The sequence below is a fragment of the Papio anubis genome, chromosome 10, assembly GCF_008728515.1.
Source record: "Papio anubis isolate 15944 chromosome 10, Panubis1.0, whole genome shotgun sequence".
NCBI lineage: Eukaryota > Metazoa > Chordata > Mammalia > Primates > Cercopithecidae > Papio > Papio anubis.
In genome coordinates, this window is record NC_044985.1 from 87399192 (window position 1) to 87425543 (window position 26352).

Below are 26352 nucleotides of genomic sequence, written 5' to 3' on the forward strand. Positions count from 1 at the left end.
AGCAAGACTCCATCTTGTGGGGGTGAGGGGTGGGGGGGAGTCCTCTTGAGGGTAATAGGAAGTAACCCCTTACCAAAAGCTGTAGTAGAGGTAGGGACCATTCGTAAAGAAGCCAGAGGATTAAGATAATAGAAATGGGAAAAAGGATGCTCTGCAGGACAGCAGAGTATTCTTCAGGGTGGCATCCCCAGGCAATTAAGACATTTTCTTCCAGGGTCACTGAAACTAGAAAAACTCTCGCGCCTGGGATGCAAACTCAAATGCCTGCAGGGGTCAGGCAGCCAATATACATACTGGTGGTATGTTAGATATAAACCAACAGGGAGCCGGGCGCGGTGGCTCAAGCCTGTAATCCCAGCACTTTGGGAGGCCGAGACGGGCGGATCACGAGGTCAGGAGATCGAGACCATCCTGGCTAACACGGTGAAACCCTGTCTCTACTAAGAAATACAAAAAACTAGCCGGGCGAGGTGGCGGGCGCCTGTAGTCCCAGCTACTCGGGAGGCTGAGGCCGGAGAATGGCGTGAACCCGGGAGGCGGAGCTTGTAGTGAGCTGAGATCCGGCCACTGCACTCTAGCCTGGGCTACAGAGCGAGACTCCGTCTCAAAAAAAAAAAATAAAAAAAAAATAAACCAACAGGGAGTGGTGAGGTCTGAGAACTGTGACAGCACACCTCAGCTAAAAACACTAGATTTTTTTTTTTTAAGTTTATTCTGGAATTAGATAGTGGTGAAGGTTGAAAGACCTTGTGAATGTAATAAAACTCACTGAGTGTACACTTTAAAAGTGTAAATGTTTGGGAGGGTGAGGCAGCAGGATTGCTTGAGCCCAGGAGTTCAAAACCAGCCTGGGCAACATAGCGAGACTCTGTCTGTATTAAAAAATAAATTTAAAAAAAGAGTAAATATTATGTATTGTATCTCAATTTAAAAAAAACTAAAAGTGCTATGCTAGTTAAACAAGAGAAGAGTTAGATACCACTTCCTCTGAGAAGCCCATGAACTTTGTACCTCTCTATGGCATTTAGAGCTAATCAGCTTGGTATTATGTGGTGGTTATTTGTGTACTTGCCTTATCTCCCTCCACACCCAACTAGATTGCAAGCTGTGGAAAGAGAGAGACCATATTGTTCTCATTTTTCACCCCAGAGCAACTACTACAGAAATATATTCTTTCTTGATGCAAATTTCAACTTTTTTTCTGCCAAATATTTCTATTTTTTTTTTTTTTTTTGAGACGGAGTCTCGCTCTGCCGCCCAGGCTGGAGTGCAGTGGCCGGATCTCAGCTCACTGCAAGCTCCGCCTCCCGGGTTCACGCCATTCTCCTGCCTCAGCCTCCCGAGTAGCTGGGACTACAGGCGCCCGCCACTGCGCCCGGCTAGTTTTTTGTATTTTTTTAGTAGAGACGGGGTTTCACCGTGTTAGCCAGGATGGTCTCGATCTCCTGACCTTGTGATCCGCCCGTCTCGGCCTCCCAAAGTGCTGGGATTACAGGCTTGAGCCACCGCGCCCGGCTCTGCCAAATATTTCTAATTTAAGATAACTCAAAGCTAAAGGTACATTTCTTTAAAAAAAAAAAAAAGTGGCCAATTTATCTGGTTCTAGTTTAAAGAAATAGTAATCAAAAGAAACCAACACATTCCAAAATTAATTTCCTATAGAGGAATGGTTAGGAAAAAACAGAAAATTTTGCAATGCACTTTAGCTTCAGTAGAATATTTTAATAATATCTCTATAAGACTATTTCAAGGCATATGATTTGATTCAATAGCTGTGTTAATGACTCTGTGGTAAAAATTAACAAATGACTATTAGTAAGGGGGTTCTTGCACCTGACAGAAACCCAACTCAAACTAGTTCTAACAAGGAATCTATTCAAAGTATAATTATCAGTACATTTGTCAAAATGTCTGTCCTCTCAACTTCCATCTCCCTTTCTCTTCCCTTCCAGGGTTTCATTCCAAAATTCTCTACCTTCTTTACATTTCCATTTTCCATGTCTTTGCTGTTTCCCCACTGTAACCCACGAGCTCTCTTTCGCTATCCCTTAAAAAAGCTACTCCCAATTCCTACATATGAAAAACCAAAATCCACACAGTGGCTAAAAGAGACTTTAAGAATTGGCTGGGCACAGTGGTTCAGGCCTGTAATCCTAGCACTTTGGGAGGCAGAGGTGGGAGGATCACAAGGTCAAGAGATTGAGACTACCCTGGCCAGTATGGTAAAACTCTGTCTACTGAAAATACAAAAGAAATTAGCTGGGTGTGGTGGCATGCACCTATAAGTCCCAGTTACTTGGGAGGCTGAGGCAGGATATTCGCTTGAACCCGGTAGGCAGAGGTTGCAGTGAGCCAAGATCAGGCCAATGCACTCCAGCCTGGTGACAGAGTAAGACTCCATCTCAAAAAAAAAACAAAAAAGAATTAAACAGAATATGGGCCGGGGTGGTGGCTCACACCTATAATCCCAACATTTTGGGAGGCCCAGGCAGGCGGACCACTTGAGGTTGGAAGTTCGAGCCCAGCCTGGTCAACATGACGAAACCCCATCTCTACTAAAAATATAAAAATTAGCCCGGTGGGGTGGTGCACACCTGTGGTCCCACCTACTCGGGAGGCTGAGGCAGGAGAACTGCCTGAACCTGGGAGGGAGAGATTGCAGTGAGTCAAGAGTGTGCTACTGCACTCCAGCCTGGGCGACAGAGTGAGACTGTCTCAAAAGAAAAAAAAAAAAAAAAAAAGAAAAGAAAACCCAAAAAACAAAAAACAAACAGAAATTCTCCCTCCATGTTTGTATGCCTTAACATTTTGTTCCACCAGGAGTAAGAAATCCAACCAGAGATGGATCATTATTCCTGACATTAATGAGACACAAATGGAGATAGAATTTAACAGTAAAAAATTGCCTTGGGTGACAAGAACAGTACTAAAAAAGTTACTGAAATTTTTGGAATGAGTTTGTTGGGTATTTAAACAACACATGCTAAATATACCTTAACTTTTTCTTTTTTCTTTTTTTTGAGACGGAGTCTTGCTCTGTCATCCAGGCTGGAGTACTGATCTCAGCTCACTGCCACCTCCGCCTCCCAGCTTCAAGCGATTCTCCTGCCTCAGCCTCCTGAGTAGCTGGGATTACAGGCGCATGACACCATGCCCAGCTAATTTTTTGTAGAGACTGGGTTCACTGTGTTAGCCAGGATGGTCTCGATCTCCTGACGTTGTGATCTGCCCACCTCGGTCTCCCAAAGTGCTGGGATTACAGGCGTGAGCCACTGCGCCCGGCCATCCCTTAACATTTTAACACAAATTCTGGTTTATAAGAAATCTCAAATAGGTAAAACTTTCATGTTTATGTCCTAAGTTTGAATGAGTAAAAACAGACTTTCATTATCTTATACAACTGAAAAGGTTAGTTTAATAAACAGTTTGCCAGATCTCCCTAGTTATTATCTAGGACTAAACAAGGAGTCAGGAGACTTGAAATTCTTGTCCTAATTCTGCCACTAACTAGCTAGAACTTTGTGTTAAATCATTTAAATCCTTAGCCCTCATTTTCTTAATCTGCAGAAAAATGGGGGGTGGGAAAAGATGAACTAGTTGATACCAAAGATTTCCTCCACTCCTCCAACCCATTCTATTTTTGTCTGAATTTCTACTATTTAATTACTGACTTTACTCTCAATTTCTTCCTGTTTATCAGTCTTTTCTCTCCAATCTTTTTTTCTGCTTTTTTTGAGACAGAGTGTCGCTCTGTCACCCAGGCTGAAATGCAGTGGGGCATGATCTCGGCTCACTGCAAGCTCCACCTCCCGGGTTCACGCCATTCTCCTGCCTCAGCCTCCTGAGTAGCTGGGACTACAGTCCACCACATCATGCCCCGCCCAAGACTCTATTTTTAAAAAAATAAAAAGAAAAAAGGCCAGGTGCGATGGCTGACACCTGTAATCCCAGCACTTTGGGAGACTAGGGCAGATCACTTGAGGTCAGGAGATCACCAGCTGGCCAACATTGTGAAACCCTGTCTCTACTAAAAATACAAAAATTAGCCGGGCGTGGTGGCGGGTGTCTATAATCCCAGCTACTCGGGAGGCTGAGGCAGGAGAATCGCTTGAGCCTGGGAGGCAGAGGTTGCAGTGAGCTGAGATCACACCACTGCACTGCAGCCCAGGAGAAAGAGCGAGACTCAGTCTCAAAAAACAAACAAACAAACATAGAGTCTCCCTCTGTCACCCAGGCTGGACTGCAATGGGGTGATCTCAGCTCACTGCAGCCTCCACCTCCCAGGTTCAAGTGATTCTCCTGCCTGAGCCTCCAGAGTAGCTGGGATTACAGGCGCGCCACCACATCCAGCTAATTTTTGTATTTTTAATACAGACAGGGTTTCAACATGTTGGTCACGCTGGTCTCAAACTCCTGGCCTCAAGTGATCACCTGCCTCGGCCTCCCAAAGTGCTGGGATTGCAGGCATGAGCCACCACACCTGGCCCTCTGTCCAATCTTAATTCCAGAGTAAGGTATCTGCTGCCAGCTACTCTTTACTCACACTACTTAAGGGGAGGGAGCAGTTTAGGGAGCCAGCTTTCCCACCTTCACAGTCCAAAGCCAGCCACAGCTATCTCTGCTCTGCCCTAGTTCAAATGAAGTCTCAGGAGTTTAGAAATTGTCTGAGGTGCTTTGGCTTCTAATTTAACACTTTAAGGGTTTTTTTTTTTTTTTCTCTCGATGTATTCATTTGTTTGAATAGTTAACATGGCCATGGTTATGAGAGAGAATAAAATTCAACTTAGTGTACAACAAAATATGGACTCCAGGAAGCTTAGAGGGTGGCTACCAGTGAGACAATGAGCAATATCCCCCTAGGGTGGGCAGCATGTTGCGAATCTAAAATTTGTGGGTTTTTTGTTTTTTTTTTTTGAGATGGAGTCTCGCTCTGTCGCCCAGGCTGGAGTGCAGTGGCGGGATCTCGGCTCACTGCAAGCTCCCCCTCCCGGGTTCATGTCATTCTCCTGTCTCAGCCTCCCGAATAGCTGGAAATATAGGCGCCTGCCACCATGTCCGGCTAATTTTTTGAATTTTTAGTAGAGACGAGGTTTCACTGTGTTAGCCAGGATGGTCTCAATCTCCTGATCTCGTGATCCGCCCGGCTTGGCCTCCCAAAGTGCTGGGCTTACAGGCCCAGCAAACAAACTGCGCCTGGCCAAATTTGTTTTTCATTTAACAATCTTAAAAATCCACATCAATTCCAAATTCTGCCTCATATAATACCAATAAGAATAGAAAAAGTGTTTAAAACTAAGTAAAACTAAAGCTTCAGAATAATGCTGCCATATTAATTATGTGGTTTTGCATTCCCAATCTCTCCCTCTCAATCCCCAACCCTGTGTGCATGTGTACATACACTTTGAGGGGACCTAAGGATACAATACTCCAGTTTTGCAAAGTAGGAAAGTAGATGGTATCATCTCCATCCTATGATAATGAGGAAACTAACGTTCACAGTCTTAGATAATATATTAAAAATATTTTATAGGCTACTTATAATTATCTTTTGTATTAACCTCTCAATAAAATTTAAGCAAAACTTTTAAAGTCTGTAATTTAACTAATCTACAATAAAGAAACCATTAACAGTGCATACCACTGCAAGTTCTGTCTGACGGCATGCTGTGTAAAAAGAGAAGGGGGTTTTCAAAATATCAGCGATTCTAATCTTGCCACATTGGCTAGAACTAATAATGGTCAGGCAGTGTCAAGTTTAGTGCCCTGTTTTTGATCATAGCTAAAATGTTCACATGAATGGCTTCATATCCATAAAATGCTCAAATGACATTCTGGTGGAATGACTGTATCATTCCACAGATGGCTAAATTGGCAGAAGGGCTAAGCTGGTGTCTTTTATTTTATCACTGTTTGGTATGCATTGCTAGTTAAAGAAAATGAACTTCATTCTGTTAAGAACTGGGGCTGTCTGGTTATTAGACCACTTGAGTTGGAATCTCAACTCAAACAGTGAGTAGTTCCATTAACTTAACCTACAGAGGAACAAACATATAAATTATATCCAACTTCTCAGAAACCACGCAAGCAAGACAGTGGAGTGAAACATTCAAAGTGTTGAGAGAAACCAACCAATCTAGAATTCTGTACCTGGCAAAATCACCCTTCAAAAGTGAAGGAGAAATACTTTCTCAGACAAACAATAACTGAAGGAATTTGTTGCCAGTAGAAGTGCTTGCAATAAATATTAAAAGAAGTACATTAGAAAGAAGGAAAATGATATAGTTAAGACACTCAAACTGGCATAAAGGAAGAGCATCAAAGTAGAAATCAGGGAAGGTATAACTTCTACTCTTCTTAATTGATCTGAAGATAATAGTTTGTTCAAAATAACAATGGCAACGATATATGTGATTAGGTAAGCTTATGTATAGATAATATGTATATATGCTTATGTATGCTTACATATAAGTGAATTACAGCAATGGTTCAAAAGACGGGGGAGGGAGGAATTCATATTTTGTTATAAGGTACTCACATTACGCCCATGAAGCAGTACAGTATTATCTGAAAGTGGATTTCAATTAGTTGTAAATGTAAATTGCAAAGTCTTGGGTGACCGCTACAAAAAAAGTAAGAGAAATACAACTGATACACTAAGAAAGGAGAGAAAATTGAATCATATAAAATGCTCAGTTAAAAGGCAGAAAAAGAGTAAATACAAAACGGAATCAAAAAACAAGGGCAAGAAATAGCAAATGGTAATAAATATGGCAGATATTAATCCAATTATATTAATAATCACTGTGAACATCAACAGTCTAAATGCATCGATTAAAAGAGATTTTTGTTGGCCGGGCATGATGGCTCATGCCTGTAATCCCAGCACTTTGGGAGGCCAAGGCAGGCAGATCACGAGGTTAGGAGATCAAGACCATCCTGGCTAACATGGTGAAACCTGTCTCTACTAAAAATACAAAAAAAAATTAGCCGGGCGTGGTGGCAGGCACCTGTAGTCCCAGCTTCTCCGGAGGCTGAGGCAGGAGAATGGCGTGAACCCAGGAGGCGGAGCTTGCAGGGAGCCGAGATTGTGCCACTGCACTCCAGCCTGGGCGACAGAGTGAGATACTCTGTCTCCGGAAAAAAAAAAAGAAAAAAAGAAAGAAAAAATTTTTGTCAAAGTAGATCAAAAGAGAAGACCCAACTCAGTTGTCTGCAAGAAACCCACTTTAATATAGACACATATAGATGAAAAGTAAACCAATAGAGAAAAATATGCCATCCTAACACTAATCAAAAGAAAGCAAGAGGAGCTAACTTAATTTCAGACACAGTGGACTTTAAAGCAAGAAAAATTATTAGGGATAAAGAAGGATATCACATAATGATAAAGGGTCAAGTCTCCAAGATGACATTACATCCTGAATGCATATGTGCCTAATAACAGAGCACCAAACACTGCGAGGCAAAAAAAAAAAAAAAAAAAAAAAAAAAAAAAAGACTGCAAAGAAAGAAATGAATCCACTATCATAGCTGGAGACTTGAATAACCCTCTGTCAGAAATGGGCAGATTCAGCAGCCAAAAAATCAGTAAAGATATAGCTGAACTCAACAACACCATCAATCACCTGGATATAACTGACATCTACGAGCTAATTCATCCAAGAACAGAACACGTATCATTCTCAAGCTCACACTGAACATACTCCAAGACAGATCACATTCTGGACCATAAAACACACCATTAACAAATGTAAAAGAACAGAAACCATATATAACGTCTGCTCTCAGAGAACAATGTAACTAAACTAGAAATCAGTAACAAACATAATTGGAAAAAAATATCAAAATACATGAGATTACACAACACCCTCTTAAATAACACCTGGGTCAAAGAAGAAATCTCAAAAGAAATTTTAAAAATACTTTAAACAAAATGAAAATGAAAACACAATTTACCAAGTTTGTGGGATGCAACAAAAGCAATGCTTAGAGGGAAATTTATAGCATAGAATGTTTGCATTAGAAAAGAGGACCTAAAATCAACAATCTAAGTTTCCACCTTAGAAATCTAGAACAACAAGAGTGAATTAAATCCTAAATAAGCAGAAGAAATAAGAATCTGAGCAGAAATCAATGAAACCAAAGATGGAAAATCAAGGAGAAAAATAAAAACCAAAGCTGGTTCTTAAAAAAATAAAATTTAATTTAAAAAAATCAATAAAATTGATAAGCTTCTAGGTAGCTTAACTAAGAAAAGAAAAAGAACACAAATTACCAATATCAGAAATGAAAGAGGGGACATCACTACAGATCTTACAGACATTAAGAGGAAAATAAAAGAATACTATTGGTGCACACTTGTAGTCCCAACACTTTGAGAGGACAAGGTAGGCAGACCACTTGAGGTCAGGAGTTTGAGACCAGCCTGGCCAACCTGGTGAAACTCCATCTCTACTAAAAAAATACAAAAATTAGCCAGGTGTGGTGGTGCGCACCTGTAATCCCAGCTATTTGGGAGGCTGAGGCATGAGAATTGCTTGAATCTAGGAGGTGGAGGTTGCAGTGAGCCAAGATTGCACCACTGCACTCCATCCTGGGCAACAGAGTGAGACACCATCTCAAAAACAACAACAACAACAACAAAAAAAAACTACTATAGGCCAGGTGTGGTGGCTCACAACTACAATCCTAGTGCTTTGAGAGGCCAAGCAGGAGGATTGCTTGAGGCCAGGAGTTCAAGACCAGCCTGAGTAACATAGCAGGACCCCTTCTCCACAAAAAAATTTAAAAATTAGCTGAGGCCGGGCACGGTGGCTCAAGTCTGTAATCCCAGCACTTTGGGAGGCCGAGACGGGCAGATCACGAGGTCAGGAGATCAAGACCATCCTGGCTAACACAGTGAAACCCCGTCTCTACTAAAAAATACAAAAAACTAGCCGGGTGAGGTGGCAGGCGCCTGTAGTCCCAGCTACTTGGGAGGCTGAGGCAGAAGAATGGCAGGAACTCGGGAGGCGGAGCTTGCAGTGAGCTGAGATCCGGCCACTGCACTCCAGCCTGGGCGATAGAGCGAGACTCCATCTCAAAAAAAAAAAAAAAAAAAAAAAAATTAGCTGGGCATGATAGCATGTGCCTGTAGTCTTAGTTACTTGGGAAGCTAAGGTAGGAGGATCATTTGAGCCCAGTTCAAGGTTACAGTGAGCTATGATCCCACCACTGCACTCTAGCATGGGGAACCGAACAAAATCCTGTCTCTTTAAAGAAAGAAAAAAAAGGATACTATGAATAAACTCCATGCCTATAAATTTGATAACTCAGATGAGATGAACCAATTCCTTGTAAGACACAATTTGTCAAAACTCAAACAAGAACAGACAATCTGAATAGGCCTGTAAAGAAACTCCATCAAGGGCCGGGCGCAGTGGCTCAAGCCTGTAATCCCAGCACTTTGGGAGGCTGAGACAGGCGGATCACGAGGTCAGGAGATCGAGACCATCCTGGCTAACATGGTGAAACCCCGTCTCTACTAAAAAATACAAAAAACTAGCTGGGCGAGGTGGCGGGCGTCTATAGTCCCAGCTACTCGGGAGGCTGAGGCAGGAGAATGGCGTAAACCTGGGAGGCGGAGCTTGCAGTGAGCTGAGATCTGGCCACTGCACTCCAGCCTGGGCGACAGAGCAAGACTCCGTCGCAAAAAAAAAAAAAAGAAAAAAAGAAACTCCATCAATAATTAATAATTCCAAAACAGAAAGCACAAGGCCCAGACGTTCATTGTGAATTCTACCAAACATTTAGGGAAGAAATTATACTAATTCTCTACAATCTCTTCTCGAAGACAGAAGCAGAGGGAATACATCATAACTCATAAGCCAGCATTATCCTAATACCAAAACCAGAAAAAGATAGTATAGCAGAAGAAAACTATAAACCATTATCTCTCATGAACATAGATGCAAAAAGCCTCAAAAAATATTAACAAATTGAACCCAACAATGTATAAAAATAATTATACACCATGACCAAGTGAGATTTATCTCAAGTATGCAAGGTTAGCTTAACATCTGAAAATCAATTAATACAATCCATTAAATCAACAGGCTAAAAAACATTTTTTTAATCACATGATTGTATCAATAGATGTAGAAAAAGCATTTGACAAAATCCAGTACTCATTCATAAATTCTCAGTAGGCTAGAAATAAAGGGGAACTTCCTCAACTTGATAAAAAATATCTACAAAAACACCCCACAATTAACATAACACTTAATGGTTAGAAACTTGAAGCTTTCCCACTAAGATCAGGAACAAGATAAGGATATCCACTCTGACCATTCTTTTTCAATATCATACTGGAAATAACAGCTAATGCAATAAGATAATAAAAGGAAATAAATAAAATAAAAACCCAACCACAACGATATTTTTACTTGAGTATCCACGATTATAAAAAATTAAGTATGTTCCCCAACCAAAAAAACAACAGGAAGTAAAAGCAGCCATGGGTCCTGTCGGACAAATAATCATCTAAGTTATCTACACAGATGTCACAACATGGGAGCTAATGCATTTCAGGCAATTCTCCAGTACCAAACACTCATACAGCCACAACAGCTAACATTTTTCTTTAGAGATAGCACTTTTACCTCACAGTGAGTGAATAAACATAAATAGTACTTTTATTCAAAATTCTTTTTAAAGCTTTGCGATTGGAATTTCTTAGTGACACTTGAAATAATACTGTTTCCACGGATTAAAAAATATACCACAGAGGCCAGGCACAGTGGCTCACACTTGTAATCCTAGCACTTTGGGAGGCTGAGGTGGGTGGATCGCTTGAGTTCAGGAGTTTGAGACCAGCCTGAGAAACAGGGTGGAACACTATACCAAAAGAAAAAAAAAAAAAATTACCCAGGCGTGATGGCACCCACCTGTGGTCCTAGCAACTTGAGAGGCTGAGGTGGGAGGATCATTGGAGCCTGGGAAATTGAAGCTGCAGTGAACTGTGATCATACTACTGCACTCCAGCATGGGTGACACAGCGAGCCCCTGTCTCAAAAAAAAAAAAAAAAAAAAAAAAAAACACGCCAGGCATGGTGGCTCACGTCTGTAATCCCAGCCCTTTGGGAGGCCGAGGCAGGTAGATCACCCGAGGTCAGGAGATCGAAACCAGCCTGGCCAACATGGTGAAGCCCCATCTGTACTAAAAATACAAAATTAGCTGGGCATGGTGGTACTTGCCTGTAGTGCCAGCTACTCGGGAGGCTAAGGCAGGAGAATCACCTGAACTCCAACAGGTGGAGATTGCAGTGAGCCGAGATCGTGCCATTGCACTCCAGCCTGGGCAACAAGAGCGAAACTCTGTCTCAAAAAGAAAAGAAAAACAAAAAAACTATAGAACTCCTTATTTCTAATAAGTATACTTCTAGAAACATACTAAAGAATGTTAAAAAAAAAAAAAAAAAACCCCATCAGACTCATAAAGTTGGCAAAAATAGTGTGATACAACCAGGGGTTGGTGAGGATGTGGAACAATAGGAACATTCTGGAAGGACATATATTCCTCATCACTTTGGAGAGCCATTAGAAAATCACATCTTATGAACCAGCAATACCACTTCTAAGTGTCCAAGTGGAGCACCAGGAGAAATGTAAAGTAACGTTCACTGGGGCATCCTAACTATCTAACTGTCCCCCAAAAGGGTAATGGAAAAATTGGCTCATTCTGACAAAAAGAATGAACTGGATCTATGAACCAGTATAAATCATGTCAATCATATGATGAGTAAAATATACAGGTTTTTGGGTTTTTTGTTTGTTTGTTTTTGAGACGGAGTCTTGCTCCGTGCCCAGCCTGGAGTACAGTGACACAATCTTGGCTCACTGTAACCTCTGCCTCCAGGGTTCAAGTGATTCTCCTGCCTCAGCCTCCCGCGTAGCTGCAATTACAGGTATGCGTCCATGCCCAGCTAATTTTTGTATTTTTAGTACAGACAGGGTTTCACCATGTTGGCCAGGCTGGTCTTCAACTCCTGACCTCAGGTGATCTGCCCACCTTGGCCTCTCAAAGTGCTGGGATTACAGGCGTGAGCCACTGCACCCAGCCAAAAATGCAGATTTTTGAAAAATATAAATATATAGTTTACATAAAATTTGAAAGCACAGAATATTAAGTAAAATTTTATGGATATGTATGTATGTATTAACTGGATTAAAACATGGTGGGAACACCACAAATTACCTGGAGGAAGATTTTCCTTGTATATATTACACCTCTTTAAAGGAAATTATTTGGAGCAAAGTGTAACAACTGGCTACTACTGGTGGTGAATATGTAGATGTCTATCATGTTTTATACTTTGGTTTAAAATGTTTCAAAATTAAAAACAAATTTTGTTTTTAAAAAATATTCTAAATAAACTGTAACATATGCTTATTGTACAGTAACTTTAAACAACATGGAAGCATAAAGAGAACACCCACCCATTATATTATTATAAAGCAGATGTTCTAAGTTAATGATACACATTTAAATAAAAGAACTAAATTGTGCATGCAACAATGAACTATAAAATGTATACACACATATGAGGAGAATATACCAAAAATTTTAACTGTAGTCATTTCTGGATAGTAGGATTAAGTCTTATTTTCTTCTCTATACATTTCTCTGTGTTGCATATTTCCATTAATATTAATAGTGAAAGAAAGAAAAAAGGAAACTATAAAATGCAAATTCAAAATCATCATTGGGTAAAAACTTATGCACTAATTCACCTGACAAGATTCTACTTTACTTCCGATTCTAAAAGTATCAGACTATCTTTAAAGATTGGCCTTTTTAAATATTAATATCCAAAACAATACAAGCCAAAAGAATTGCGCCAATAAACTATATAGCGTTAAACTTCTACTTTTATATAACAAAAGATATCTGTTTTGGTCTCCTGTATTTCTAGCATTGTCACATCAGAGTAGATGGCCCCTTTATGTATTAAATAATGTTATCATATAGAAAAATCTCCATACCAAATCTCGATTTATATCATAAAAATAAAGCCATGGGCCGGGCGCGGTGGCTCAAGCCTGTAATCCCAGCACTTTGGGAGGCCGAGATGGGCGGATCACGAGGTCAGGAGATCGAGACCATCCTGGCTAACACGGTGAAACCCCGTCTCTACTAAGAAATACAAAAAATAGCTGGGCGAGGTGGCAGCGCCTGTAGTCCCAGCTACTCGGGAGGCTGAGGCCGGAGAATGGCGTGAACCCGGGAGGCGGAGCTTGCAGTGAGCTGAGATCTGGCCACTGCACTCCAGCCTGGGCAACAGCGCGAGACTCCGTCTCAAAAAAAAAAAAAAATAAAGCCATGTGTAAATAATGATTTGGCTGTAGGAAATGAAATAGGACAGCATGCAGTGTTTATGTAATATATTGTAAGGCAACTGAAAAATATAAACATTGCTGTGTAAGACCTAAATGGACAGATATGCCATCTTAATAGATGAGAAGATGCAATATTAATGCCTGTTCTCCCCCAAAATGAACTCGGTATTCAGTGTAATTACAACCAATGTCCCAGTGGGCATTTTTTACAGAAACTGACAAGATTATTCTAAAATTTATATGGAAAAAAGCAAATGACCTAGCATAGTCAAAAGAACCTTGAAAAGGGTTGGGTGCAGTGGCTCACACCTGTAATCCCAGCATTTTGGAAGGCCGAGGTGGGCAGATCACCTGAGGTCAGGAGTTCGAGACCAGTCTGGCCAACATCATGAAACCCCATCTCTACTAAAAATACAAAAATTAGCCAAGCACGGTGGTGGGCACCTGTAATCCCAGCTACTAGGGAGGCTGAGGCGGGAGAATCACTTGAACCTGGAAGGCGGAGGTTGCAGTGAGCCGAGATTGTGCCACGGCACACTAGCCTGGGCAACAGAGCAAGACTCTGTCTCAAAAAAGAAAAGAAAAGAAAAGAGCCTTAAGAGTAGGGAAGGAACTTATTTTACCTGATTTCAAGACTCACTATCCAGCTAAATAATCAAGACAATGTAGTACTAGCAAAAAGGATAGAGAATCACATCAATGTAACAGAATGGAAAGTCCAGGAATAGACCCACACACAAAATGTCAAACAATTTTCAGTAGGGATGTCACAAGTGAAGCAGGCAATGAGGAAAGTGTTTTTTAACAAATGATACTGGCACAACTAGATATAAATGGGGAAGAGGACTCAATATCACTCATAAACAAAAATTAATTCAAAATGGATTATAGACTGAAATGTAAAAACTAAAATTATAAACTCCAAGGAGAAAATACGGGAATATACTTTCTGAACTTTGGTGTAGGCAAAAATTCATTAGGGCAGAGACAACACTGAGCATAAAAGGAAAATTCGGTAATTTTGAAGCCCAATATAAAAACTTCTGCTCTTTGAAAAACACTATTAAAAAAATAGACGGCCAGGAGCAGTGGCTCATGCCTGTAATCCCAGCACTTTGGGAGGTGGAGGCAGGTGGATCACGAGGTCAGGAGACCGAGACCATCCTGGCTAACATGGTGAAACCCCATCTCTACTAAAAGTACAAAAAGTTAGCTGGGTGTGGTGGCACGCACCTGTAGTCCCAGCTACTCGGGAGGCTGGGGCAGGAGAATCACTTGAACCCAGGAGGCGGAAGTTGCAGTGAGACGAGATCGCGCCACTGCATTCCAGCATGGGCAACAGAGCGAGACTCCGTCTCAAATATTTTTTAAAAAGACAAGCTAAGCTACAGACTAAGAGAAAATATTTGCAAATATATCCAATAAAGAACTTGTATCTAGAATAAATAATTGTTAAACTAAATTTTAAAGATATACAATCTTATTTTTTAAATGGGCAAAGACCTGCTGTCACTTCCCAAATGACTAAGAACATTAAGTTGCTCAACATCAATAATAATCAGAGAAAGACGAATTAAAGCTACAATTGTATCATTACATTCCCATTACAATGGCCAGAATGAGGAAGACTGACAATACCAAGTCTTAGGATACACAGCAATTACAAGTGTCATATAATGCTGTTGGATATAAAATGATACAACTTTGGAAAAATTTGACCATTTTTAAAATTAAAGTTAAAAATATACCTACCCTATAACCCAACATGTCCTCATAGGTATTTATCCTCAAGAAATGAAAACCTGTCCACAAATGGAAACAGCCTAAATGTCTATCAAAGGCGTCTGGAAAAACAAAATGTGGCATATGTGCATAATGGAATACTTCAGCAATAAAAAAAGCAACAAGATGGAAGAATCTAAAAATTATTATTCTGCATGAAAACAAGCCAGACTTGGGTGGGTTACGAGGGGAAGGGAACAAGACACTGTATGATTCCTTTCACATAAAATTCTAGAAAATGCAAACTAATCCATAGTGACAGATTGCCATAAGACAGGGGTAGAGGGGAACAAATTACAATGAGATATGAGGAAACTTTGGGAGATGATGGAAATGTTCAGTTTTGATTATAGTGATGGTTTCATGAGTGTATGAAAACTTACAAAATTGTACACTTTAATATGTGCAGTTTATTATATAGAAATTATACCTCAGTAAAGCAATTTAAAAAATTTTTAAAGAAACAAGCAACCTAAAACACTTTATAGCAGAATTAGAGTTAGAAGTCACTTCTGATATATGCAATTTTCTGATTATATATTGTTCTTCAATACAAAGTTTTTAAAAGGAGGAACATCTATCTAAATGGCCTAGCAATCCCAGTCCTTTACCGAAGATAAATGAAACATCTGTCCATAAAAAGACTTGTGCAAAAATGTTCATAGCCATTTTCTTCAGAATAGTCCCAAACTAGAAGCAGCCCAGTGGCCCAACAACATGAAAATGGATATCTGGTATATTAACATATTCTTTTTTTTTTTTTTGAGATGGAGTCTTACTCTGTCGCCCAGGCTGGAGTGCAGTGCACAATCTCAGCTCACTGCAACCTCCGCCTCCTGGGTTCAAGCAATTCTCCTGTGTCAGTTTCCAGAGTAGCTGGGATTACAGGCGCCCACCACCGCACCTGAGTAATTTTTGTAGTTTTAGCAGAGACAGGGTTTCACCATGTTGGTCAGGCTGGTCTTGAACTGCTGACCTCAAGGAATCCATCCCCTTGGCCTCCTAAAGTGCTGGGATTACATGCGTGAGCCACCACGCCTGGCCATATTAACATATTCATACAATTGAATATTACCACTAAAAAGGAACTACTGATATAAGCAACAATATGGAAGAATCTAAAAACATGCCGACAGCCTGGCCAACATGGTAAAATCCCATCTCTACTACAAATACAAAAAATTAAAAAATAAAAATACGCCGGGCGTGGTGACACACACCTGTAATCCCAGCTACTTAGGAGGCTGAGGTGGGAGAATTGCTGGAACCTGACAGGCAGAGGTTGCAGTGAGCCGAGATTGGGCCACTGTGCTCTACCCAGGGCAACCGAGAAAAAAAAAGCAAAATACATGCTGAGTGCAAGAAGCTGGAGACAAAAGCATACATAGTTATGATTTAATTAACACAAAGTTACAAAACAGGCAAAACTTACCTGTGCTGTAGCAACTATGACTGCAGTTGCTTTGGGGATAGGCAAAGAAAACAGAGAGAAGGAAAAAATAAAGAGCACGGTGATGGAAAATGTTGTATACCTTTCTAGAGGTGTTCAGAAAAAAAATACTACGGACATGAAAAAATTATAAGTCTATAAAACACTACTCAATTACTAAGTTAAATACTTAATTTTTTATTTTTAATTAAGGGTACTTTTAAATTCACCTTGAATAATTCCTAAAAGCATAATGCAAAATTCAAATTTAGGCTTCTGAAATAAGCCTATAATTTCAACTGTGTTGAAGAATAAATTTTATTAAAGACTCAATTTGCTAACTTTTTTTAAAAAAATGTTTTCTTACTGTATATGTTGATAAATTATAGGTGTATACATTTATGGGGTACAAAGTGATAGATATTATGATTTCTGATATAATATGGAATGATTTCACTTTGCTGAATTTATCTACTTTCTTCCACGAACATTACTTTCCAATTAGTATTAGAACCAGTATGTTTTGTCCCAAGTGCTTTAAGATGACTTCATATAAGAATACTATACACTAGCCAGGCAAGGTGGCTCATGCCTGAAATCCCAGCACTTAGGGAGGCCAAGGCAGGCAGATCACCTGAGGTCAGGAGTTCAAGCCCAGCCTGGCCAACGTGGTAAAATCCCATTTCTACTAAAAATACAAAAATTAGCCAGGTGTGGTGGTGGGCACCGGTAATCCCAGCTACTTGGGAGGCTGAGGCAGGAGAATCGCTTGAACCTGGAAGGTAGAGGTTGCAGTGAGCCGACTGCAGTGAGACAGGAGCAAAACTCCGTCTCAAAAAAAAAAAAAAAAAAAAAAAGAATACTATACACTATGAAATGGAATTTAATATGAAAGGCTCATTATTAACAGTGTTTCTTTTTTTCTTTTTTTTGGAGACAAGAGTCTCGCTCTGCCACCCAGGCTGGAGTGCAATGATGTGATCTCAGCTCCTGCAGCCTCTCCCTGCCAGGTTCAAGCGACTCTCCTGCCCAGCCTCCCAAGTAGCTGGGATTACAGGTGCCTGCCACCATGCCCAGCTAATTTTTGTGTTTTTAGTAGAGACAGGGTTTTGCCACATTGGTCAGGCTGGTCTAGAACTCCTGACCTCAGGTGATCCGCCCACCTCGGGATCCCAAAGTGCTGGGTTTACAGGCGTGAGCCACAATGCCTGGCCTAACATTTCATAAGACTGTATAGTAGTTTCCAAAATGGAGGTAATTATACCCCAGGATGTAAGAGTGATTCACTGGGGTATAAGAACATCTTATTAGAAGTTCTATTTTTATTTAATCCTTATCTTAATACACACATGTATTTTATGTGTAATACGTATTTATCCCTAACATACAGATACTGGCGTCTTCACTGTGGCCACCTGTCAATCAAATGTCATATAAAGTAACGTAAGTATTCTGGTACTAAATAATTCTAGGTATTGTGAGGCTAGAGTGATAGTAGCTACTATCTTTAATATATTGATTCTTTTTCAATAATAAAGGATCTACCCTTTTATAAGCTTCTACAAGAGACTGGTATTCCAGAGAAGACATATTCTTAACAGTAAATGATTTCCTCAATAAAAACGTTTTATGGGCTGGCCGTGGTGGCTCATGCCTATAATCCCAGCACTTTGGGAGGCTGAGGTGGGCGGATCACCTGAGGTCAGGAGTTCGAGACCAGCCTGACCAACATAGAGTAACCCCATCTCTACTAAAAATACAAAAAAATCAGCCAGGCGTGTTGGCGCATGCCTGTAATCCCAGCTACTCGGGAGGCTGAGGCAGGAGAATCGCTTGAACCCATGAGGCGAAGGTTGTGGTGAGCCGAGATTGCACCACTGCACTCCAGCCTGGGCAAAAGAGTGAAACTCCGTCTCAAAAAAAAATTTATAGAAAACTGTATTATATAATCCTTCATGAAGCAGCTGCTTTGACCTCAATGAAACAAAGTTGGAGGAGAGGGTAAAGTTTAACTCCAAAAGCAAAGCAGAACAAAAGAGAAACTGAAGCAAGAAAAGAGCTAAGTGTTAAAGGATGTTGTTACTGATGTTGTTAAGGAGTGACCATGGTATTTTATACTAAATAGGTTTGTCTCATGGCAAATCATTTAAAAAGTTGTGCAATTTAAAGATGAGGTAAGCATTTACGTTTTATAAAAAAGAGTAGAGTTCTAAATTTGCTGAATTTCTGTAATAAGTGGCTGTGCTATGGCAGTATGCTACCTAGACAAAGTTTTTAAAAACAAAAACATGGTTAATGCATCTGTATCTTAAAGGTAAATGAGACATTTTAAAACTTAGTAAGAAAATAGCTGTATTCTAAAAAAAAACAATGTGTGTCATCTTAAAATACTCATATGTGCACACTCTAAGAACAGAGAAGCTATTTCTAACTTTTTAAATGCCTTCCAAACACAGTTTTGGTGGATTTTGAATCCATTTATTAAAAATTTATAAATACAAATCCTCACACTGATTTGCAAGAATAACTGATTGACAAATAGGGAGAGCAAACTTTGTACTAGCCCAGTCTGCATAACTGATGGATAGAAACTAAACAGTATCTCCTAATAGAAAGTACAGCCAAAGAGGCACTTTTTCTTTGTGGGTATATGTTCCTACACGAGCTGCCTTGTCACTTAAGACAAGCATTAAAAACCAGTAACATAATAAACAGATTCAAGAGCCAGATTTGAAAATTTCTGTGTTAACGAGTACTATAACAAAGATTTTTCAAAATAATGTATCATATTCACTGCTGCTGCCTTAAACTGTATTATGTTTATTGTAAAAACTTAGGGTAAAAAATGTTTTGAACCATTATTGTTTATTAAGTACACTATTCACAGATAAGTAGGATCACTGACTTCCTTTACTGGTTTCCAATGTCATTTGTTACAATATGAAATAAACCAATGAGTCAAGAAATAATTATTTTTTATAAAGTAAACATTATTGGAAAATTAGAACAAATTGTATTTGGGAAAGGGATATATAAAGAATATATTTTCAAGTCATATTATTGGTTGTTTTGCTGTATTGATTTTTTTTTTTTTTTGAGACAGGGTCTCACTCTGTCACTGTAGCCTTGACCCGCCAGGCTCAGGTGATCCTCCCAATCTCAGCCTCCCCAGTTAACTGGAACTACAGGCACGCGCCACCATGCCTGGCTAATTTCTGTATATTTTGTAGAGACAGGGTTTTGCCATGTTCAGGCTGGTCCCAAACTGAGATCAAGCGATCAGCCTACCTCAGCCTCCCAAAGTACTAGGATCATAGGCATAAGCCACCGCACCTGGCCTGCTCTACTGACTTAGCTAATACTTTTCTTCACTTATCAAACTCAGTAAGATCCTTCTAAAAGTAATTTCCAAAAAAGCATCCAAGTTTTTTTGTTTTGTTTTGAGACAGAGTTTTGCTCTTGTTGCCTATGTTGGAGTACAATGGCACGATCTCAGCTCACTGCAACCTACACCTCCCAGGTTCAAGCAATTCTCCTGCCTCAGCCTCCCGAGTAGCTGGGATTACAGGCATGTGCTACCACGTCCGTTTAATTTTTTGTATTTTTAGTAGAGATGGGGTTACTCTATGTTGGTCAGGCTGGTCTTGAACTCCCGACCTCAGGCAATCTGCCCACATCGGCCTCCCAAAGTGCTGCGATTACAGGCATGAGCCACTGCGTCTGGCCAAAGTTTTAAATACCACTGCAAAATTGACTTATGATTCTACAATAATACTGGGCCTACTGAATATGTTTACACTCCAATTTTTGCTAGCTATCACCATTCTTCACCACACAGGGCTTAAATTTTAATAGTCTAACATAACGATAAGTCCTTGGCTTCCCGATCTTGCTTTTCTTCCCGTCTAAAGGGATGACTTGTTCCTCCTTTTCTCAACCTTATCTGTTCACCCATTTTCAACTCATAGACCCTTCTGTTTCTTTGTGGTCCCTGCTTCTTCAGTGTCATCTTCTACTGATTCCTTGTATTTTATACTTAAAACTGGCACTGGCATCCTCTCTATTGTGGAGAACAGAATACCTATCTTAGATTTCTCTATTATGCCTAGCTCTGCTTAGAGCAGAAAAACAGTATGCATTTTATTAAGAGCAAATACATATATACTTTTTAAAAAGCCAATTTATATAAGTCATAAGTGATACATTTTAAGACACCTGCCTTAAAACATGAAAAGTACCTTAAAATAATAGCAAGAAGAGCATATGAAAAAGCTTTAGAGATCATATAATCTGGGGTTTTAAAAACTATTTCACAACAAAACTCTTTCAGATGAAATTTTACACAGCCTCCCAAATATATAAAGCTGGCAAAAGCATTGCTATTTTATGTTCAAATACATTATGTTAATTTATTATAAACTCAAATAAAGAGATAAATTAAGGTTAAACAATCCAATTATTTTTGTATGCTTTGTTTTGATTTCACTCAGGTAAGCAGTTGCAGCTCTTAACGGTCACATCTGCAGTCTTCAGGATACTCTTCAAACACACTGATTCAAATGTTTTAAACAATAAAAGGAAAAGTTTTATTCTTAGGAATGTCTGCCCCATCGCACCCCCAAAATTAACCACGTATAACCATGTAGCACTATGGTCTTCAATGTGTTAAAAAAAATTTAGGCCGGGCGTAGTGGCTCACGCATGTAATCCCAGCAGTTTGGGAAGCCAAGGTAGGTAGATCACCTGAGGTCAGGAGTTCAAGATCAGCCTGGGCAACATGATGAAACCCTGTCTCTACTAAAAATACAAAAATGAGCTGGACACAGTGGCGTGTGCCTGTAATCCCAGCTACTCGGGAGGCTGAGGCAGGAGAATCACTTGAGCCTGGGAGGCAGAGGCTGCAGTGAGCTGAGACTGTGCCATTGCACTCCAGCCTGGGTGATAGAGCAAGACTCCATCTCAAAAAAAAAAAAAAAAAAAATTATATACACATATGCATACATATAAATATACACACGTGTATATATGAATGAGTATGAGTGCCGGAACCATTCAATGGGGAAAGGACAGTCCTTTCAACAAGTGGTGCTGGGAAAACTGGATATGCAAAAGAATGAAGTTGGACCCTTACCTAACACATTTGCAAAAATTAACCCCAAAAGGATCAAAGACCTAAACATAAGAGCGGAAACTATAAAACTTGTAAAAGAAAACAGGGAAAACCTTCATGACATTGGATTTGGCTACAATTTCTTGAACATGACACCAAAAGCACAGACAGAAGAAAAAATAATTTGGACTTCCTCAAAATTTAAAACTTTTGTGTTTGGGGAGTGGGGAGCTGGGGGAGGGATAGCATTAGGAGAAATACCTAATGTAAATGATGAGTTTATGGGTGCAGCAAACCAACATGGCACACGCATATAACAAACCTGCAAGTTGTGCACATGTACATCAGAACTTAAAGTATAAAAAAAAAAAAAATTTTTTTTTACTTGATAGTAAAGGATACTATCAAGACAGTGAAAAGACAACCCATAAAATGGGAGAAAATATTTGCAAATCATGTATTTGATAAGGGGTTAATATCCAGAGTATATAAAGAACTCCTACAACTCACCAAAAACAACCTACTTTAAAAATGAGTCAAGGACTTGGATAGACATTTCTCCTCAGATATACAAATGGACAACAAGCATATGAAAAGATGCTCAACGTCACTAATCATTAGGAAAATTCAAATCAAAACCACAATGAAATACCACCCCACACCCATTAGAATAGCTATTATCAAAAACATAAAAAGAAAAAACACTAGAAAAGATGTGTTGGCAAGATATGGAGAAACTGGAACCTTTGTGCATTGCTAGCGGGAACGTAAAATGGTGCAGCTGCTGTGGAATGCAATATGGCAGTTCCTCAAAAATTAAATATAGAATTAGCAAACAGTCTAGCAATCCCATTTCTGGGTATATAGAAATACTGAAAAAAGAACGGAAAGCAGGGATTCAAACAGTTGTACACCAATACTCAAGGCAGCATTATTCACAGTACACCAAAGGTGGAAACAACCCAAATATCCATAAATGTGGTATATACATACAATGGAATATTAATCAGTCTGAAAAATGGAATTCTGATACATCCTACATGGATGACCTTGAAGACAGTATGCTAAGTAACATAAGCCAGACACAAGAATCAATATTGTATGAGTCAAAAGTAGAAAAGTTATTACTAGGGGGGTAGGGGGAGGGAAGTGGATAGTTACTGTTTTGTTTTTGAACAGGGTCTCACTCTGTCACACAGTGTGCATGATCATAGCTCACTGCAGCTTCTAGAACTACTGTTTAATGGGAAGAATTTCAGTTTGGGATAAAAAAGTTCTGGAGATGGTGATGATGGTGGCACAACAATGTACTCAAGCCACTGAACAGTACACTTAAAAATAGTTAAAATGGTAAATTGTACGTTATATATACTTTACCACATTTTTTTTTAAAGAGTATATATGTGTGTTGCTTTAGTGGCAGTGTAAAAACACGGTTAAGAATACAAGCTTCAGAATTAGGCTGCCCGGTTTCAAATCCAGCTCTGCCACTATAGCTCTGCAGTCTTTGGGCAACTTATTGTCTGTGCCTGTTTTCTCAAATAATAAATTCTATTTCATAGGGTTATGTGAGAATTAAATAAATAAACACATATAAAGTGTTTAAAACAGTGTATGTCATACAGTGGTCACTTTTTATTATTACAAGTTTAAAATACATTTTTATTGAGATTTAAGTCAAACATCTGCAGAATCTCTGAAATTCTCAAGTTCAGAGAACCAGTTTAAGAAGCAGTGATCTAATCCAAACTTCTCATTTTATAGGTAAAGGAATTAAGAGTCCAAGATAAGTTATCTGCCTGAGGTCACATCTTGTTTCACTAATATTAATTCTCCTAAAATTAAGTGTTTGGGATTAACAGTACTAATGTTGACATTCAATTACTTCCAAACCAAAGCAACTAAAGCCATGAGATTCTATAACGTGTATCCAAGAATCTGTGAATAGTCTGACAGTTATCTACGATGCCAATCTAATAAGTATTTATGGGGTGAGAACCAAAAGGCAGCAAAACCAAAAGACATAATCATCCTCAAAGACAATGGTTAAATACACCTCTTCGGAAAATAAGGTGTTAAATAATTGTGAAAACAAACCCAATAGTACCCACCATTCCACTCCTTTCATACACAGTCACATACTCTATAATCTTAGTGAGACCTCTGAGTCTGAAAAATAAGCTGCTGCTTCTACCAAATAAAGCTAATGTTTACCACAAGGCAACATCTACAAATAATTCTTTATTAAATTCAAACAGAAGAGACAGAAATCTGAATTATACAAAATGTCTAATCCAAAAAATCATGAATTGAGCTTTCTATACTTACTTGAGTAGGGCTGGATCTGGTTTCCGGGAAATTCACCACACAAAAAGCAAAATAACCGAGACAATCTTTGAAGGTCAGACTCAACAAGAGTTAAAAGCTATTGAGCGTCTCTATTTTGCCCCTCCCCCAAAGGTCCTCCCACTCAATTCGGCTCTCAAAGGATAGCACCACCACCATATGAAATGTCCTCCTCCTTCCCATCTGAATCTGCTGAAATCCTACTCATCCTTAAAGGTTTCACTTAAATGCCGACGCTTCCATGCATTCCTCCTCAATTTAGAATTAATCTCTCTTCTTCGCTCTCCTATTCTACACCTCAACGTTTTATTATATAATGCACTGTATTACAATTGCCTGCATTCACTAACCCCCCGCACCGCACCCCAAAAAAAACCATCCCGAGGATGAAAGGAATTTAAGGTGCTGTTAAACACCTCTGTGCCAGGCAAAGTGCTACGCATTTTGCATACATTATCTCATTTAATCTGCATGAAATACATCTGGGGAGGTAAACAGGTGTTATTCTTATTTTACTGATAGGGAACGTACTGCAGAGTTCAATAGCTTATCCAACATCACACTGCCAGCCAATTCCAGGGCGTACGGTTTCCCCTACTCCAAAGAGCTCTTTCCACCAGCCCATGCTTGTTCACCTGGTGTCCCCCAGCCTAACTGACAGAGAGTAGGTATTCCATAAATGTTTGCTGAATTTAATATCCCCATGGACTGACCCTTTAATAATCCGATCACGCCTCATCCCAAACCCGTTACCTTTACTGTTCCTTAACGAAGCAGCTCTCCGCATTTCCCTGAGAAATACTGCAGACAACATCAACCCTTATTGGAAGACTGAGTGAAGAACTTTTCCATTCTCCCGGATTTCCCCAACGGATCTTCCCAAAGAATTTAAGAAATGCAAACACGCAAGACACATGTAACATTTACACCCTCCCTCAAGGCTCTTATTTCATATTAAACCATGTCTTCGAGCTTATAAGCAATAAGGTTTATGCGGTTTCCAGCTCACACAGTGGGGACACCCTAAGTCACTGCCTTAAGAAAACCACATCTTTCAACCTGTCTTAACACGAAGGCATCCTAACTAACACTATCACACTGCCCCCTCCCTCTGTCCACCCCTCCCCCCAAGAATTGCAGTTTGGATTTCCGGCGGGAATGTATAATACACACCGCAAGAGGAGATGGGGTTAAGAAGCAATGAAGCAATTACTTAGCCTGCTTAATTAGAAATAAGACAGAGAAGGCGCCCCGCCTTTGAAAATCTCTGCACTTAACTCATCTATGAAAGATGGGGGCATCGACACCCAAGCAACCCGACATCCAGTGGCTGGTTTCTGCAGCTGGTCGGGAGAAGAGTCCTTTCCTCCCTGCGGTCCCCGGCCACCAACCACGGTGCTGGGTCGGGAAAGTCTAACCGCACCCTCCCCAGGCGGCCCCTTATCTCATTGTCTCCCTCCGTCGCGGTCCCTAGGGGCGCAGGGTGCAGTCCAGGCCCCACCGACCACCATCCACCGGCCGGGCGCGGTCCAGCCAGCCCCAGCCCGAGCCCCAACCTAGCAGCGACCCCGCCCCAGGCTGCGGCCGCCCGCACCGCACCCGGATGGCGGGGCCGGGCGCCCGGAAAATGGAGGCGGGAGCGGCAGGAGCGCCTCACTGCACCGCGCCCAGCCGGCCCCCTCCCCTGGCCCCGAGGGCGAAGCTAACCACTCACCGCCGCAGCCGGTCGGCCCTTCCGCTGCCCCCGCTACCGTCGCGGCCGGGGGCAAGAAAACAGCCGCTCGCGCTCCTCCAGCCGCTGCCTCCGCCTCCTCCCCGGGCGCAGCGCTCCCGCGCCAGAGACGCAGCGAGTGCCGGCAGCTCCCGCGCCGCGCGCTCCGTGACTGACTGACTGACTGACTGACTGGCTGACTGACTGGCTGGCCGGCTGGCTGGCCGGCTGGCTGGCTGACTGGCTGACTAGCTGGCGGCGGCGGGAGCAGGAGCGGGGGCGGGGCGGCCGCAGCGCCCCGCGGCAGCAGAGCCGAATGTGGTCGCGTCCAGCCGAGACGCAGAAGGCGGGGTTGAGGGCCGGACTGCCGACTGTAGGACGACTCGCGCGGGGCCGCGCGCTGCCCCCGCCCGCCGCCAACCACTCACTTCCGGCGCAGGCCGCCGCGCCCGCCGCCCTTCCCCAGCCCGCGCCCCCCGCCCGCCCTCCGCCCCCCGCCCGCCCTCCCTTCAGGCGCCGGGCCGCACCCAGCCGCGGCTCCGGTCGTGCCTCGCCTTTCCTTCGCACGTCCCTGTGAGCCGCCTCCAGGAACGAGTG

At 41.1% G+C, this 26352-nt stretch overlaps 1 protein-coding gene across 2 annotated transcripts in view; it reads right to left on the reverse strand.

The window, feature by feature from the left end:
- Window positions 1–26105, reverse strand: part of RAPH1 (Ras association (RalGDS/AF-6) and pleckstrin homology domains 1) — a 107864-nt gene extending 81759 nt beyond the window's left edge. Inside the window, exon 1 of one of the 2 annotated variants that reach the window (XM_009182837.4) lies at window positions 25759–26105. The gene's annotated coding sequence lies outside the window, so the exon portion shown is untranslated. The remainder of the gene's footprint in view (window positions 1–25758) is intronic. The other variant, XM_017946815.3, reaches the window with a different exon arrangement.
- Window positions 26106–26352: the final 247 nt, after the last annotated feature.